Here is a 19691-nt window from a genome sequence, read left to right on the forward strand (position 1 = left end):
TAAAAACATTTTAGGCATTGACCCATGTCCCCTGGGGCAGGAGCCAGGTCCCCAAACCCTTTTTAGGACAGTATCTTGCATATTAGCCGTTAAAATTAGCACTTTTAATTTCGAACGTTCGAGTCCCATAGACTTCAATGGGGTTCTAAAGTTCGTACGAATTTGGGGTCCGTTCGAAAGTTCTGGTGCGAACCAAACCGGGGGGTGTTCGGCTCATCCCTAATGATGACAAGGGATGAGCTGAAAGGTTTGTTGCTTACCTTAATTAGTATATTTCAAATGCCAGAGAATAAAGGGGAATTCAGATTGTTATTTTCATTTTATTATTTTATTTTATTTATTCCTACCACGATCTTTAGAATTAGGGATAATGTTAGGGTTAGTGTTTAGTTTTATGATTAGAGTTAGGGCATGGTTTCAGAGACAGGGTCGATCCTTGGTGGGTGCGCAGGGTGCAGCACACCCCGGCGCCGCAGTGGAGGAGGCGCTGATGTGCCAGAGTGTTCCCCTCCCTCCTCCTCTCAATGTCCATCTTTAGTGTGGGGCAGAGCGAGTGCAGCCAATCCCCATCCCCTTCTTGCTCTCCAGTTATTACAAGCGACAACACTCACTGTGACAAGGGAGAGCTGTTGGCTGCATGTGCTGGAGCCTGCATGCCGCTGTTGAACACCTCGCTTCCTTCTCTGTTAGAACGGCTGTGACAGGTAGTGTGGGCAGCAGAACATCTCTCTGTGTTCCCCGCTTGCCCCCCTCCGCCCTCCTTTTCTGGTCAGCAGTACAGCACGGAGTGTGTGTCTGGGGAGAGGGGTGCTTTTGCAAACAATCACTGGAGGTGTACTGCAGAGCAGAGGTGCTAGCTGGGGAGTGTAACAATTTGTGAAAGGATGACAACAGTGAACAATAGGGGAAAATTTGTGAAGTGTGAGATTGCTGTATTTGGGGGAATGGGGTGAATTTGTGAAGAGGTGAGAGTTCTAAAGTGTGGGGGGGGGGTGAATTTGTGAAATAAGGTAACAGTTATGTAGGGAGGGGGGCAGGTTGTGTAAGCTATGGGGGGAAGAGTTGTGTCATTCACATGAGTACAGGGGTTAGCTGTGCAGGCGGGGTACAGTGGTGAGCCATGGATGCAGGGTACAGGGATGAGCCATGGACGCAGGGTATAGGGGTGAGCTGTGGACACAGGGTACAGTAGCGAGCAATGGTAAGCGGGGCACAGTGGTAAGTCGTGGACATAGGGTACAGGGGTGAGTCGTGGACGCAGGATACAGGGGTGAGTCTTGGATGCTGGCAGCAGAAGTGAGCCATTGACAGGGGGGTGGCTGCAGAGGTGTGCTATGCCCTTTGTTATTAACAAAGTATAGGAGCATAGGAGCTTTCTGTCTATTGTTGAGTCCCCACACCTACCTAGTCCATGGTATGCATGCAGGGAGGAGATTATGTGCTATAACCTTCAGCAACAAGTCAGTGAGCGGTAATGATATGTCGTATCCTCTAGTAACCAATAAGCAAGTGGCAATGATGCAAAGTAACCTCTAGCAACCAATCAGTGAACAGTAGTGGTCAGCTGTAATCTCTAGCAACTACTCAGTGAGCAATAATGATGTGCAGTAACCTTTAGCAACCAATCACCAGTAATGATGTGCAGTAACCTCTTGCTACCAATCGGTGAGAGATAATGACATGCTGCAACCAGTCATTGAGTGGTAATGAAAAACAGGAACCTCTTGCAACCAGTGAGCTGTAATATTATGCTGTAACCTCTAGCAACCAATCAGTGAGCAGTAATATTGTGCAGTAACCTCAAGCAACCAATACGCGATTTGTAATGATGCGCACTGATCCAATGCAGTGAAATTGAATCAGTGTGATGTGTATCATAGGAGCCGCGAGTCGGTCTAGGAGGCAGGACTTTGTTACAGTGGCCGCCTGGGAGATTTGAATCCAAGCTCCGCGACAGTAGGAGACCGTTGCCACTCTGTGTGATCCAGGGGTACTGGTAGGCTGCAATTGGTGGGCACTGGCAGGCTCCAATTGGTGGACACTGGCAGGCTGCATTTGATAGGCACTGATAATTTGCATTTAATGGGCACCGATAATGCTGCATTTGGTGGGCACTAATAAGGCTGCATTTCATGGGTACTGATCAGGCTGCATTTGATGGGCACTGATAAGGCTGCATTTAAATGGCGCTGATAAGGCTGCATTTGGTGGACACTGGTAGCTGCATTTAATGGGCACTGATCAAGCTGCATTTGGTGAGCTCTGATCAGGCTGCATTTGGTGGGCACTGAGAAGGCTGCTTTTGGTGGGCACTGGTAGACAGCTTGGTAGACAGCTTTTGGTGGGCACTGGTAGGCTACATTTGATGGACACTGCACTGGTAGGCTGCATTTGGTGGGCACTGATAAGCTGCATCTGATGAACACTACACTGGTAGGTTGCATTTTGTCTGCACTGGTAGGTTCCATTTGGTGGGTATTGGTAGGCTGCATTTGGTGGGCATTGGTAGGCTGCAAATGGTGGGTACTGGTAGGCTGCATTTGGTGAGCATGGTAGGCTGCAATTGGTGGGCACTGGCAGGCTGCAATTGATAAGGCTGCACTTGGTGAACACTGGTAGTCTGTATTTAATGGGCACTGATAAGCTATATTTGGTGGACACTGATCAGGGCTGCATTTGGTGGGCACCGGTAGGGCGGCTGAATTTAGTGGGCACTGGAAGGCTGCATTTGGCGGGCACTGGTAGGGCTGCATTTGGTGGGCATTGGTAGGGCTCAATTTAGTGGGCACTGGAAGGTTGCATTTGGTAGGCACTGGTAGGGCTGCATTTGGTGGCCACTGATAGGCTGCATTTGGTGTGCACTGGTAGGCTGCAATTAGTGGGCACTGGTAAACTACATTTGATGTACACTGCGCTGGTAGGCTGAATTTGGTGGGCACTGATAAGCTGCATTTGATGGGCACTGGAAGGCTTCAACTGGTGAGCAGTGGCACTGGTAGGCTGCAATTTGTGGGCATCGGTAGGCTGCATTTGGTGGGCACTGGTAGGACTGCATTTGATGGGCACTGGTAGGCTGCATTTGGTGGGCACTGGTAGGCTGAATTTGATGGGCACTGATAGGCTGAATTTGATGCATTGATCTCATGTATCATTTCACCATATCCTGTAGTATTCCTGCAGTCTCTGACCATCCCTTGTGGTATGTTTGCAGTCTCTGACCATCCCTTGTGGTATGTTTGCAGTCTCTGACCATCTCTTGTATCATTATCATGTCTGAAGTCTCTGACCATCTCTTGTATCATGTCTGCAGTCTCTGACCATCTATTTTATCATGTCTGCACTGGAAGGCTACATTTGATGGGCACTGGTAGGCTTCAATTGCTCGGCAGTGACACTGGTTGGCTGCAATTGGTGGGCATCAGTAGGCTGCATTTGGTGGGCACTGGTAGGACTGCATTTGGTGGGCACTGGTAGGCTGAATTTGATGCATTGATCTCATGTATCATTTCACCATATCCTGTAGTATTCCTGCAGTCTCTGACCATCCCTTGTGGTATGTTTGCAGTCTCTGACCATCTCTTGTATCATTATCATGTCTGAAGTCTCTGACCATCTCTTGTGTCATGTCTGAAGTCTCTGACCATCTATTTTATCATGTCTGCACTCTCTGACCATCTCTTGTATGATTTCTGCACTCTCTGACCATCTCCTGTACGATGTCTGCAGAATTCCACACTATAATATTATTGAATAAGTATATACCATTGCATGCATTTGTAGAGTTAAAATATCGAATAAACCAAACTGATGTGCATTGGTTAATTATGCTGCTGAGCACATTTTCAGGAGGTGATATGGTCAGCGGGATTTGAACTCATGGCTTGAACCTTTGAAAATAGCAGTATATACCACTATGCTACAGAGCTGAGCACATATATAGAAAATACATTTACCAATGTTTGATTCTATACAATAATGTTTTGCATTTCAAGCATTAAATTATAGTAACACCCATGCTCTTGCTGATGTGGCATTGGCTAATAGACGTTCACCTCTTTTCAGCATATGCTGCTGAGTACAATGCAAGCTTTCAGTAGGTGATACCATCTGTGTGATTTTCAGCCATTTGAGCACAATTATATTGAGAGCATATGTTTTCTAGTGTTGGATGGTGGGACTACTTTATATTCTAGGTATAATAGTACTTAGCACAGTGACTTGGGTCCCTTTCACACTTGTGCGACCTGAAAGTCGTGTAATTTTGATGTGACTGTAAGTAATGCCTGTGTAATCTTGATATCTATGGATACAGGAGTCGCAGGGAAAGTTTCACAATTTTCCCACGATTTTGCTTTTTCCAGCGATTTCAGAGAATGTCTGTGTAAACTTGAAGTCTTGATTTGGACAAAAGTCCCTCGGCCCTCTTTACTCCTCATTTGTCCCTCATTTTTTTTCTGATCTATACAGTTGATTCGGTGACCCCTGGCAAATCATCATTCGACCCCCAGGTTGAGAACCACTAACCTAGATGGAGATCCTGACCAGCAGAGGCACTTTTGGGTGATTACAAACATTCATTTCCATCTCATTGACATCTGTGCAGGTTTCTGCACAGATGTCAATAGAAATCACACCCTGAAGTCACCAAAGTAGTACAGAAACTACTTTTGGAAATTGCAGCACCGCAACTGATCAGGATGATGCAATTGCCATCGATTTGGCATGCAATTTGACAGTTCAAATCGCAACAATGTGAACCAGGGCTGACACATCACATAACACTGCCTATCCACCAGCTGAATTCATTGCATGCAATTCTCCACAGCTGTTATATACAAAGACTCCACCTAAACACAGTTATCATTTACTTGCAGGTATGCTGAATAGATTAGTTTTTTTTGGTACATAATTATATCTGATAAATTCTATGACTATAAGTAAGATATTGCACCTGCCCAAAACCACCACCCCCAAAATGAATTCAAAAGAAGAAAGAAAAGAGAAAAAAACAACAAACAAGCTCAATAATGTATTTTTTGACAGCAGAAACAAACTTATTTACATTAGCATAAAAAATAAATATTCTACAGGATATATGGTACTACATTTAGTAAAACGTTAGGAATTGGGTTTTAAGGGCCCTGCTCATAGGAGCGTACAATCTAAAATTTGTCTAAACCTTAGAATGGACACAGCTTTACTTTCAGTGTATAACAGGCAACACATCACATTTGTATCTGCAAGATTATAGAAACATAATTAACAGTCATTATTCTTACAAAGCATTCCATTATAATATTAAAAAAGGCACATATTCAAACTATAACACCCACCACCATCCCACAATGCACACACATACATTAGGGAGTATGTTCTGCTGGAAGTGGCATTTCTGTGTACACAATTAAGCAATGAGATCAAAGAGTAGAAGGTCAGTAGATGCTCCCAAACCATGAATGCTTCTTTAGACAGGAACACACACACACAACATTGACAGCATGGCCACATAAACCCATTATTGATGGAAAAAATGCACAAGAATCTCAGCAAACAGCCCTAGTTGGGCGTTTGTCAATATGCACAATATCATTCCTTCTCCCCCATAAATCACAGCAAAAAAACTGGCCGCGTCTCAGGCCAAACAACCCCCCCCCCCCTACACTGCAGTCCTTTATATAAGGTTGTATTGTTAGCACACTGACACATGCCCGATAGAAGTAGACGCCCACTAGTATATTTCAATCTGTTTCTTCATGTATGTCTGCACCTGATGAGCAGGAACACATAATACTATTTGTAACTGTGTTAGCCCTTGGCTATGTGCATCAAATCTCCAACTACAGGCCAAAGATCAAAGGCCATCTGCACGCATGTAAACAAAGCAACAGTTTTCTAAGAATATGTACCTGTGCAGTGTAAACCCTACAATTTTAAATGTCCCTGGGGATGATTAGTGCAAAAGTTAGTCCAAAACTAACTTTCTTACATTAGAGACTATTTCAATAGGAGACAAATAAAATGCCAGCATGTCTTTGGATTATGGTGAGAAACCCACACAGGGAGAACATATAAACTTCAGCACAAGCATTAGGATGTTGGGGAATTGACCCAGCAACCTCAGTGCTGCTAGATGTAATTGCTACCCATTTAGCCTCACACATATTGCCTGCATCTCTGTGGTGTGAACCAGCCCTGCTCAGGGCCACAAGCAATATACAATATATTGGCCACCTGCATTTATACGCAAATGAACTGTAATGGCATCCCGGTCTTAGTCCATAGGGTTCAAAATTCATTTGACCCACCCTTTGTAGCTATAACAGCTTCAACTCTTCTGAGAAAGGTGTCCACAAGGTTTAGAAGTTTGTCTATGGGTATGTTTGACCATTCTTCCAGAAGTGCATTTGTGAGGTCAGACACTGATGTTGGACAAGAAGGCCTGGCTTACAGTATCTGCTCAAATTCATCCCCAAGGTGTTCTGTTGTGTTGAGGTCAGGACTCTGTGCCTCCACTCCAAAGTCACTCATCCATGTCTTTGGACCTTGCTTTGTGCACTGGTCCAAAACATTTGGTGGAGGGAGAATTATGACGTGGGGTTGTTTTTCAGGAGTTGGGCTTGGCCTTTTAGTTCCAGTGAAGGGAACTCTTAAGGTGTCAGCATACCAAGATATTTTGGACAATTTCATGCTCCCGACTTTGTGGAAAAAGTTTGGGGATGGCCCCTTCCTGTTCCAACAGGACTGCACACCAGTGCACAAAGCAAGGTCCATAAAGACAGGGATGAGGAAGTTTGGGGTGGAGGAACTTGACTGTCCTGTACAGAGTCCTGACCTCAACCTGATAGAACACCCTTTGGCTGAATTAGAGCAGAGACTGCGGGCCAGGCCTTCTCATCCAACATCAGTGCCTGGCCTCACAAATGTGCTTCTGGAACAATGGTCAAACATTCCCATAGACACACTAAACCTTGTGGAACGCCTTCCCAGCAGCTGTTATAGCTGCAATGGGTGGGTCAAATCAAATGTAATCTTACAGACTAAGACTGGGCTGCTATTAAAGTTCATGTGTGCGTAAAGGCAGGCATCCCAATACTTTTGGCTAGATTTACAATGGTGGTCCCTCCTACACATAGATGCTACATTTATACATAGTTTAAGGACCTGAGTCAGGAGTAGGGATGAGCCGAACACCCCCCGGTTCGGTTCGCACCAGAACCTGTGAACGGACCGGAAATTTGTGCAAACTTTAGAACCCCATTAAAGTCTATGGGACTCATATGTGTTAGAAAATGTCCCTGCACAAAATGACATTTCTAACTGAAAAAAAGTAATTTAAAACTGCTTGCGGTTTTAATGTAATGTCTGGTTCCGGCAATATGGATGAAAATCATTAAGAAAAATGGCATGGGTAGCCCCCCTGCCCATTACCAGCCCCTTTGGGTCTTGTATGGATATTAAGGGGAACCCCGTACCCAAATAAAACAAAAGGAAAGGCGTGGGGCCGCCAGGCCCTATATCCTCAGAACAGCAGTATACAGGCGGTGCAAACAAGACAGGGACTGTGTAGGTTTGTTGTGTTAAGTAGAATCTGTTTGTAATTTTGAACTGGTACATTTTTAAAGTGTAGCTCCAGTCAAAAAATATATTTTAAGCTGTTGGTGTTGCCACAACACTGTAAGCCCGCAAAGTGACTCTTGGTGGGTGCTGGAACACCCTGTTGTGAACTATTATATCAAGAATTGTAATTACATGCCAATGTTGAACAGTGGTAGAAAAATTGGGCCTTTGGTGGTTGTGGTGGTGGTGGTGCTGGTGCCACAACACTGTAATTCCTCACAGTTACTCTTGTGAGAGCAGGAATGAGCCCTGCTGCAAAGTATTGCATCAAAAATTGTAATTACACCACCCCTGTTAAACAAGGGCTTAAAAATTGGGCCTTAGCCACTGGTGCTGGTACCATGACACTGGAACCCCTCACAGATACTCCAGTTGGAGCCCAGGAATGAGCCCTGCTGCAAAGTATTGCATCAAAAATTGTTATTACACACCCCTGTTAAACAGGGGCTTAAAAATTGGGCCTTAGGCACTGGTGCTGGTGCCACAACACTGCAACCACTCACAAATATTGTAGTTGAGTGCAGCAATGAACCCTCCTGCAAAATATCGCATCAAAATTGTAATTGCACGCCCCTGTTAAACAGGGGCTGAAAAATTGGGCCTTAGCCACTGGTGCTGGTGCCACGACACTGGAGCCCCTCACAGATACTCTAGTTGGTGCTCAGGAATGAGCCCTGCTTCAAAGCATTGCAGGATCATTGAGGAGGAAGAGGATAGTTAGTCAGCATAACAGGATAGTCACTCAGCATCAGCATAGGCCGTCTTGAAGGTGCTTGGTAGCTGGTGGTGATCCAAGACTGATTCATCTTTATGAAGGTCAGTCGATCAACCGTGTCGGTGGACAAGCGCACCCTGCGATCAGTTACAAAGCCTCCAGCAGCATGGAATGTGCATTCCGAAAGAACGCTGGATGCAGGACAGGCCAGTAGCTCAATTGCATGCTGTGCAAGCTCTGGCCAGTGATCCATCCTCAAGACCCAGTAAGCCAGAGAATTTTTGGTGGGAAAGGTGTCCAAGTCTGACCTTGCCCTAGGGTATTCCTGCACCATGTAAATCAGACGCCGGCGATGGTTGCTGGAACCGATAATACCTTGGGGCTGCGGACTAAAAAATTGTCTGAACGCATCGTTCAGACAGCCACCTTCTCCATCGCTCCTTCTGTGACTGACCGAAGCCTCAGCAACACGTTGTCCAGGACCAGGAATTTGTAACCTCCTAGTCTCTGGGAACGCGTGGCACAGACCTTTCTGCAAGGCCTCCTGAAGATGTCTCATCCTCTGCTCCCTCTGCGACCACAAGATAAGGTCTGCAACCTTACCCTTGTACTGTGGATCAAGGAGAGTTGCCAGCCAGTAATGATCCCTCTCCTTGATCCGCTGAATACGAGGATCCTTCCGCAGGCATTGCAGGATCAGGGAGGCCATGCAGCGTAGGTTAGCTGAGGCATTCAGTCCGGAGTCCTCTGGGTCAATAAAGGACAACATGATCCGCAGCCACCTCCTCCCAGCCATGTACAAGTCCACGGGTTTCTTGGGATTGTAAATCATCCCAAAAAGACTGCTGCTGATGCTGAGTGCCAGGCTCCATCTCCATGCTGACATAATCATCTTCCTCCTCCTCCTCCTCCTCCTCCTCCTCCTCCTCCTCTTCCTGTGTGATCGATGGGACAGCAGGAACACTGTCTGGATAAAGGGGGCCTTGAGAGGCAAGGAAGTCCTCCTCTTCCTGCCTGTGTTCTACTTCAAGTGTCCTGTCCATTATTTCACGCAGCGTGTGCTCCAACAGGTGAACAAGAGGTACAGTGTCACTGATGCAGGCACTGTCACTGGTGACAGGACAGTTCATGCATCCCTGATCATAGCCCACTGGCGTGGGGAAAAAAACTGAGGTCCCCTTACCCTGTCGCCGTAGTCACACAGGTACTCATTGATAGCCCTCTGCTGCGTGTGCAGCTGCAGCAGCATGGCCAACGTTGCATGAACAACACGAGCAATTGGGGTAGCTTCAGGTGTACACTGTGCAGGGGAAACAATACACCGACTGTAATTGCACTAGGTTCAAAGGAAATGAAGACACCGTCTCTGTGTCTGTCTCTTTGAGCCACTCGCAACACACTAAGCAAGGCCGGCTTATATAGCGTGGCGTGTACTAAACCCCGTGAGCCATAATCCTGCCTGTGCCCAATTATGGCTCTCCTCGCTGACGGCACAGTGATTAGCCAAGCATGCGGGTCATAGTGCATGCTTGGTCAATCATCAGCCAGCAATGCCCTGCGATGCCGCAGTGCATTATGGGCCGTGAGAGCCAATCGAATGTGGCGCAAATGGCCCATAAAGTTTTGGTTTTGACGAACAGGCAAACAGCCGGTGTTCGACTCAAACACCCAGCTCATCCCTAGTCAGGAGTTATGTTTAATAACATAGAGATATGAGACAACTTCTCTATATGAAGTGGCATGCTTGGGATTTGAACGCAGACTCTCAGAGATGCTAAGCAGAAGTTCTAACCTCCAAGCCACAGAGCCACCACATGTGGAAACCTCCTACACAACTGCATTTCTTTGGACATATAGGTGGTGGAATTACATTACTCAAGAGTTATTCTTCTTGATATTTTCTGTGATATTTTGTGGGTGAGTGTAGTATAGTGATGTTACCCTTAATTTTTGGAAATTACATTTTGATTTCTGATGTTGGTACGCGTGTCACATTTTTGGGCTCAAATTATGATTATTTGTAAATAATAAAAAACACACAAAATTGTGACCTATTTTAAATTTGCATCAGCGATGGCATTGTTTGTGGTTTGTAAAGACACCTGTGTGAGTTTGGGTAAAGATTGTTCTGAGATGAAGAGTAACAAGTAAAAGTGACAGTGAAAAATATATTTTACCAAAACATCAAAACAATTCATTCTCAAAAATGCGTTTTAGCCCACCGCTAATTTTAGTATTTACTATAGCTCCTTGTAAAAAAGCCATGGGAGCCTAAATAAGAGCTGTTTGTAGGTCTGAGCATGCTCAGTTGTGTTGGCACCTGGTTGTACAGAGATGGGGAATTTATCTCTTTTCAGACTTTTAAAGAAATGTCAGTGTAGAAATCATTTTTTCACACAGTTTAAAAGCATATTATAATTAAACAATATACAGCATATTTCAGTACCATTTAGGCAATTATATCATGCTCTAAACATTTCCATGTGCACTATTCCAGGTTTTAGCAGAGTAAGGGTTTGGGGCTATTTGCTTTCAGGTAACTATAGTAAATTCGATTTTGGGAGTATTTTTTTTACCAGTGCGATAGTGAATACCGGTTTAGCACTAGCTATCGTGATTAGCGCTAATTCACGCTTATTCACGCTAATTAGCACCACAGCGCTATAGTAAATGATCCCCGCTATGGACAATTATGGCAAATTGCCATCCATCCATTTCCGTTTTGATTCAAAATTTTGGGCTATTTGCATTGTATGCACATGATCACATATGGGATTGTGTATATATATATATATATATATATATATATATATATATATATATATATATATGTGTTTTCTGCTACTGTCAATCACAACCATCAAGCCAATGAGAAGAGAGTGGAGGCGGGGTCATGCCACTCCATGTGTGAATGGACACACAGAGCAGTGGCTCATGAACGAGCCTGCTCGGATGCCACCATAGCAAGTTACTTGCTATGGTTAAAAAAAGGAGGATAATATAAAACTTCACATATAATCAAGTGCATAAATGTGCAAACTATGCAAATACGTGTTTCCACTACAAATATGTGCAATCTAATTAGCAAGATAATAATGTGCAAATAGCAAAAGAATAAGTATCTCAAAAAATGTGCAAAAAAGGTAGTCCCATTTAAAGTGCAGCTGAATCCAGCGTATTTAATAATATATATATATATATATATATATATATATATATATATATATATATATCCAGCAGTGCAAAAAGTTCATTCAAAGAAAGTGCAAGTGTCAAGTGTCCACAGCTACTTCTTTGCCCCACCAACTGCCGTAGATAAATTGTCTGAATTATTTGAGCACCAAATCAGCCACTGCTGCAAGAGAATGTGCAGCAATTAATGGGCACCAATCAGGTCCCACAGCCACAGCATGCTGTCAAACTGGCTCCAACCGTGGAAGGAGGAGGATGAGCTCTCTGACCAGGTGCCTGATAGAGCAGAAGAGGAAAGTGAAGGAAAGGCACTACTCCAGCGAGGTAGGATCCAGTCATCCAGATGCAGTTCACAAAGAAGTGAAGGGAACATCCACCATGTTCAACTGGATGGCATCGATCCACGAGTGCAGGGCACTGTTGTCCCTCAGTCCGGTCCCCAGACTTCACCTGTGGGGGTGTTTTTTAGCATGTATGCAACAGACAGGACTAAGGATGAGCTAGATGTTCGAACACCGGCTGTTCGTCCATTCGGTGAAGCCAGAACTTTGTGGGCCCCAAGGTATGATCAGTTCCAGCAACCATTGCCAGCGTCTGATTTACATGGTGCAGGAATACCTAGGAGCAAGGTCAGACTTGGACACCTTTCCCACCGAAAATCCTCTGGGTTACTGGGTCTTGAGGATGGATCACTGGCCAGAGCTTGCACAGTATGCAACTGAGCTACTGGTCTGTCCTGCATCCAGCGTTCTTTCGGAACGCACATTCAGTGCTGCTGGAGGCTTTGTAACTGATCACAGGGTGCACCTGTCCACCGACTCGGTTGATCGACTGACCTGCATAAAGATGAATCAGTCTTGGATCACCACCAGCTACCAAGCACCTGAAGCTGATGTAACCAAATATTTTTTTTTTAAATGTCACATGCCTTCAAGACTGCCTATGCTGATGCTGAGTGACTGTCCTGTTATGTTGACTGACTATCCTCTTCCTCCTCAATAATCCTGCTGATAGCTTGGAAGAACATTTTTGGTTCTGGGTGATGCCACCAGTGGCTAAGGCCCAATTTTTCAGCCCCTGTTTAACCGGGGCATGTAATTACAATTTTTGATGCAATGCTTTGCAGCAGGGCTCATTCCTGCACTTGAACTAGAGTATCTGGGAGAGGTTGCAGTGTCGTGGCACTAGCACCAGTGCCTAAGGCCCAATTTTTCAGCCCCTGTTTAACAGGGGCATGTAATTACAATTTGTGATGCAATACTTTACAGCAGGGCTCATTCCTGCACTTCAACTAGAGTATCTGGGAGAGGTTGCAGTGTCGTGGCACCAGCACCAGTGCCTAAGGCCCAATTTGTCAGCCCTTGTTCAACAATGGCATGTAATTACAATTGTTGATATAATAGTTCACAGCAGGGCGTTCCAGTGCCCACCAAGAGTCACTTTGTGGCAACACCAACACCTTGGGCCCATATAGGGCAGGCCCCTACTTTCAAACATCTAACTTACAAACGTCTCCTACTTGCAAATGGAAGGAGACAACAGGAAGTGAGATGAAAACAGATTCTACTTAACACAACAAACCTACACAGTCCCTGTCTTGTTTGCACCGCCTGTATACTGCTGTTCTGAGTGTATAGGGCCTGGGGGCCCCACGCCTTTCCTTTTTTTAAATTGGATACGGGGTTCCCCTTAATATCCGTACAAGACCCAAAGGGGCTGGTAATGGGCATGCCATTTTTTTCTCAATGATTTTCATCCCTATTGCGGGAACCAGACATTACATTAAAACCACAAGCAGTTTTAAATAACTTTTTTTCTGTTAAATTTCATTTTCTGAAGGGACTATTCTAAACATGGGAAACACGTGCCACTTCACAGGCATATTATAGACACCCCCCAGGCACGATATTTAAAGGAATATTTCACTTTTTTTGTTCAATCGTCATTAAAATCAGTGCTCCCGAAAAAACTGCCGTTTTAAAAAAAAATTTGCATTGATCCATGTCCCCTGGGGCAGGAGCCAGGTCCCCAAACCCCTTTTAGGACAATATCTTGCATATTAGCCATTAAAATTTGCATTTTTTATTTCGAACGTTCGAGTCCCATAGACTTCAATGGGGTTCTAAAGTTCGTGGTTTTTGATCCGTTCGAAAGTTCTGGTGCGAATTGAACCAGGGGGTGTTCGGCTCATCCCTAGACAGGACCATTCTAATTTGCAAAATCTCCCTAGAACATATCAAGTGTGTTATTACCTGCAGCCATTTGCTTACTACATATATGCAAAGACACCTGACATCCCACCACGCAGCTAGTTGGAAACAGCTCTAAAATGCTAATCAGCTGGAAAATGGCTACATTTCTCCTTTTTTCTATGGAGTGACAGTGTGCAGGCATCACTAATGAACATGAAACACACATGAACACACATGAAACCCAATTTTTTATAGCTGTGTGATAGTAGCACTAAAAAAACATTTTGTGGCCAGGGTCAATTTTATCTTCCAATTTTGTTTCTATATTTAAAAATAGACAAAAAATAATAATAAATGGCCACAGAAAAACACGCGTATATACATGTGTACAAAATATACAACCATTAGTTATTCAATAAAGAAAACTTATCTGAGTACAGGTGTATAAAGAAAAAAACACTTACACGTTGCCAAAGTAAATGCAGGTACATGTCACAGCCACAGAGTGATTTTGTAAAAGCCAGACAGCCATGTCCCAACCATGATCCGCACTATGGCGGACTGAAATTTACAGAGGTATTGTTTCTTAACTGGGATGGGGAAAGACCGAAAAAGATACAATAGTCATGGGAGCAGGGTCATCTTTACTGCGTGTACTCTGCCCAGCCAGAATAGACCATATCTCGACCACCTCCCCAGGTCCTCCCCGCATTCATGGATCATAGGGGGATAATTTGCTTGAATGAATTTGTCAATGTCAGTGGTGATTTCAATGCCTAGATATGAGATTGTGTTTGAAGCCCATTAGAAGGCAAAATTGTGTGCAAGCTGTTTGTGTATATCTGAGGGGACTGATATTTTTAAAGCTATTGATTTCATCATGTTGACCTGTAGTCCGGAGACTCGACTAAACTCCTGAAGGATTTTATATACTGTAGGTGTGGATGTCAGTGGAGAGTTAACAAAGAGGAGTAAATCATCTGCATATAATGCGCACTTATGTTCTTGTTCCCCACAAACCACCCCTTTTATGTTGGGACTAGACATTAGCTAGCTACCGTTTAGCTAACAATATGCCGTTAAGAGCATGTAGGTTTTTTTCCAACACAGTGCAGTTCTGGCCCTCGCCTCGTCCCATCTGTCAGACCTGTGTAACGCAGAGCCAAGGAGGAGTTTTAGAACACTTCACTCAGCTCTGAGCTGGTCTGCAGTGGTCATGGCCTAGGGACTCGGGGCACTGACTGACACATGCAGATGTCCTGAGTGACTGGCAATAGGACACAGAAGCCGGTGGAGGAAGCGAGTAGTGAAAAAACCTCCTCTATCGCCTTCTGTTTTTAGTGACAGGGTGGAGAGGACAGGGCTGCCAGAGGTGGCATAACAATGCTCTGCCACATTCTGGCAGAAAGAAAGCCCTGCTTCTGCTGCTTCCAATGCTCAGTTAGCATACTATATATTTCTTTGGGGTGGAATCAATCATATTAGGTTGCTGCTGCTGGAAATATATGCATGTCAAGCAATTATGTAAAAGTAAAGTAAATAATTAAAAATACAATTTATGTACCCCAAACACACCTCCAAGACTACCACTGCCTCGCTAAAGAAGCTGAGAGTAAAGGTGATGGACTGGCCAAGAATGTCTCCAGACCTAAACCCTATTGAGCATCTGTGGGGCATCCTTTGGTAGTTGTGGTGGTGGTGCTAGTGCCACAACACTATAAGTCCTCACAGTTACTCTCGGTGGGCAAATGAACGGGCCCTGCTGTGAAATATTATATCAAGAATTGTAATTACATGCCCCTGTTAAACAGGGGCTGAAAAATTGTGCCTTAGGCACTGCTTGCTGGTGCCACAACACTGAAAACTCTCCCAGATACTCTAGTTGGAGTGCAGGAATGAGCCCTGCTGCAAATCAAAAATTGTATTACATGCCCCTGTTAAACAGGGGCTGAAAAATTGTGCTTATACACTGCAACCTCTACCATATACTCTAGTTGGATTCCAGGAATGAGCCCTGCTGCAAAGCATTGCTTCAAAAATTGTAATTACATGCCCCTGTTAAACAGGGTCTGAAAAATTGGGCCTTAGGCGCTGGTGCCACGACACTGCAACCTCTCCCATATACTCTATTTGGAGTGCAGGAATGAGCCCTGTAATTGTAATTACACGCCCCTGTTAAACAGGGGCTGAAAAATTGGGCTGGTGGCATCACCCAGAACCAAAAATGTTCTTCCAAGATATCAGCGGAGGAGGAAGAGGATAGACAGTCAACATAACAGTATAGTCACTCAGCATCAGCATAGGCAGTCTTGAAGGGAGGTGATATTTTAAAAACTGATTCATCTTTATGAAGGTCAGTCAATCAACCGAGTCGGTGGACAGGCGCACCCTGTGATCAGTTACAAAGCCACCAGCAGCACTGAAGGTGTGTTCTGAAAGAACGCTGGATGCAGGACAGGCTAGTAGCTCAATTGCATACTGTGCAAGCTCTGGCCAGTGATCCATCCTCGAGACCCAGTAAGCCAGAGGATTTTTGGTGGGAAGGGTGTCCAAGTCTGACTTTGCCCCTAGGTATTCCTGCACCATGTAAATCAGACGCTGGCGATGGTTGCTGGAACTGATCATACCTTGGGGCTGCAGACTAAAACATTGTCTGAACGCATCGGTCAGACGGCCACCTTCTCCACCACTCCTTCTCACCTAAGCCTCAGCAACACGTTGTCCAGGACCAGGAGTTTGTAACCTCCCAGTCTCTGGGAACGCGTTGCCCAGACCTTTCTACAAGGCCTCACGGAGATGTCTCATCCTCTGCTCCCTCTGCGATGGCAAGATAAGGTCGACAACCTTACCCTTGTACCGTGGATCAAGGAGAGTGACCAGACAGTAATGGTCCCTCTCCTTGATCCAAAGAATACAAGGATCCTTCCGCAGGCTTTGCAGGATCAGGGAGGCCATGCAGCATAGGTTATCTGAGGCATTCAGTCTGGAGTCCTCTGGGTCCCTAAGGACAACATGACCTGCAGCCACCTTCTCCCAGCCACGTAGAAGTCCACAGGTTTCTTGGGATTGTAAATCATCCCTACAAGACTGCTGCTGCTAATGCTGAGTGCCAGGCTCCACCTCCATGCTGACACAATCATCCTCCTCCTCCTCCTCTTCCTGTGTGATGGCTGGGACAGCAGGAACACTGTCTGGATAAAGGGGGCCTTGAGAGGCAAGGAAGTCGTCCTCTTCCTGCCTCTGTTCTGCCTCAAGTGCCCTGTCCATTATTCCATGCAGCGTATGCTCCAACAGGTGGAGAGGAGGTACAGTGTCACTGATGCATGCACTGTCACTGCTCACCATCCTTGTGACCTCCTCCAATGGTGACAGGGCAGTGCATGCATCCCTGATCATGCCCCACTGGTTTAGTGAGAAAAAAAAACAAGCTTCCCTGACCCTGTCCCTGTCCTGGTGCCGTAGTCGCACAGGTACTCATTGATGGCCCTCTGCTGCGTGTGCAACATTGAGTTTCACCTGGTGGGCATGTCACATATAAGGCAGTTCTTGGGCAGGTTCAACTCCTTTTAGAGCTCAGCCAGCCCAGCACTGGCATTAAATGATCACCAGAAATGTACACAGACTTTCCTAGCCTGCTTCAGGACATCCTGTAAGCCTGGGTACCTGCCCATAAACCACTGCACCGCCAGGTTAAGGACGAGAGCCACACCGGGCACATGGGTCAGTTGTCCCTGTCGGAGGGCGGAGAGGAGGTTGGTGCCATTGTCGCAAACCACCATTCCTGGCTTAAGCTGGCGTGGCCTCAACCACCTCTCGGCCTGCCCCTGCAGAGCTGATAAAATATCTGTCCCAGTGTGGCTCTTGTCCCCCAAACAAACCAGCGCAAGCACGGCATGACATAGTTTTGCCTGCGTACTTGCGTAGCCCCTTGAACGCCTATGGAGCACCGCTGGTTCCGAGGACAGAGCACTGAAAGAGGCCATGGAGGAAGAAGTTGAGGAGGGGGTGGAGGATAGAGGTGTGTCACAACCAGTAGTAGCATTTTGGAGGCGTGGTGGCGGAACAACCTCCAACACTACTGCACCTTGTCCTGCATCCTTCCCAGCTGCCAGAAGAGTGACCCAATGGGCCGTGAAAGACAGGAAATGTCCCCGTCCATGCCTGCTGGACCATGAGTAATATACACCTTAACGCTGACTGCCCTGTCCAGCGAGGCAAGGACATTGCCTTCAACATGCTGGTAGAGAGCCTGAATCGATTTCCGTGAGAAAAAGTGGCGTTTGGGGACCTGACACTGAGGAACTGCCCATTGTACAAACTCACGAAAGGGGGCCAAGTCTACCAACTAAAAAGGCAGCAGTTGAAATGCTAGCAATTTAGCCAAGCTAGCATTCAACCATTGGGCATGTGAATGGCTGGGAGTGAACTTCTTTCTATGGTCCAGCAGCTGGGGCAGGGAAATTTGCCTGCTACAATCGGACGTGGGTGTACTGCTAGCAGAGTGCTCGCAAGCACTTAGCTGTGACACACCTAAATTTACACCTTCATTCCTCTCAGTACAGGTTTCAGAGAGGACTGAAGGTCTAGTGGGGTTGGAGATCCCAGCTGATGAGCAGCAAGGAGAGATCTGCTTTGTTCTTTGGTGTGGGTCTTTGAGGTAAGCTTGCCAGCGAGCTGCATGGCAGGTTAACATATTGTCAGAAACCATGAATCAGACTGAGACAGCAGTACAATCAAATCACACTTGTTTATTAATAAAAATAAAAAGGTAAATAGAAAAAGCATAGTCAAGCATAGCCAGAGTCCAGTAGCCAGATCGGGTAGTCAGCCAGTCCAAAGTTCATTAACAAGATCAGGTAATCAGCCAGGCCTGTAGTCAGAGATCCAAGGAGAGCAACTGCAAGCAGTATAAGAAGCCAGGAGGAATGTCAGCAAGCCAGTCTTGAAACAAACAGCAGGAGATGGTTCCTAGTGATGTGACTAACTCAAAGGCAAAGGAAAAGTGAGCTGGAAGGCTTTAAATAGGCAGGTCAGACAAGCATCATTGGGAACAGCTGGTAAGTGTGGAAAGAGAAGAGAGCTGGCAATTAGCCGACAGCTGAGCGGCCAGCCAGAGGAGAAGGGGCTAAGCCAGCCCTGACAGTAGCCCTCCCTCAATGACCGCTCTCCCTCGGAGGGCCACCGAGCTTGAGGGGAAACCGTCTATGGAACTCACGGAGGAGGACAGGGGCATGTACGTCAGAGGATGAAACCCAGGAGCGTTCCTCCGGACCATACCCCTTCCAATGCATCAGGTACTGTATGCGCCCACGGAACCTACAACGAGTCAACAATGGATTGTACCTCATACTCCTCATGGTTCTCAACCTGAATAGGGTGAGGACGTGGCACCGAGGTGGTAAATCGGTTACAGACCAACGGTTTCAATAAGGAGACATGAAACACATTTGAGATGCGCATACTAGGAGGAAGGTTCAACGCGTAAGCTACTGGGTGTCATGGTTATGCAATAGAGTTCGTCTGCTTACCTGTCTCCATGTGTTCATTTCTAGAGACCAGCTGACCCTCACCTGTCTGCTTTTATAATCCTTCCTCTGGCATGGCTCTACCCTAGCTCCTATCAGACAACTCTATATTAACCTGTGCACTGCAAGCCAATCCTGCTGATCAACCTTTGTGTGTTAGCTTCCTGTTACCTGCTGTGTGCTCTTCTACTGTTTTCCGTTACTGACTTTGGCATGACCTTGACCATCTTGTTTGCCTGTGATCCTGACCTTTTGGCGTGTCCCCAACTATTCCTGTCTGCTTGTGGCCCCGACCTTGGCTTTGTCCCTCACCATCCCTATCCTCCTGTTGCCTACTGTGGGTGTGAGCTGGGAGACCCTGGGGGTCGCGACCTGGAGCCAGTTGCAGCCAAGTCCATCCTCACCACTCGAGGCTCTGGTGAATACCTGCTGGCTCTTAGACTCCGCGCC

Source organism: Lithobates pipiens, unplaced genomic scaffold (genome assembly GCF_037356315.1).
Source record: "Lithobates pipiens isolate NorthernLeopardFrog02 unplaced genomic scaffold, aLitPip1_a1.2 Scaffold_3, whole genome shotgun sequence".
In the NCBI taxonomy this organism is placed as follows: Eukaryota; Metazoa; Chordata; class Amphibia; order Anura; family Ranidae; genus Lithobates; species Lithobates pipiens.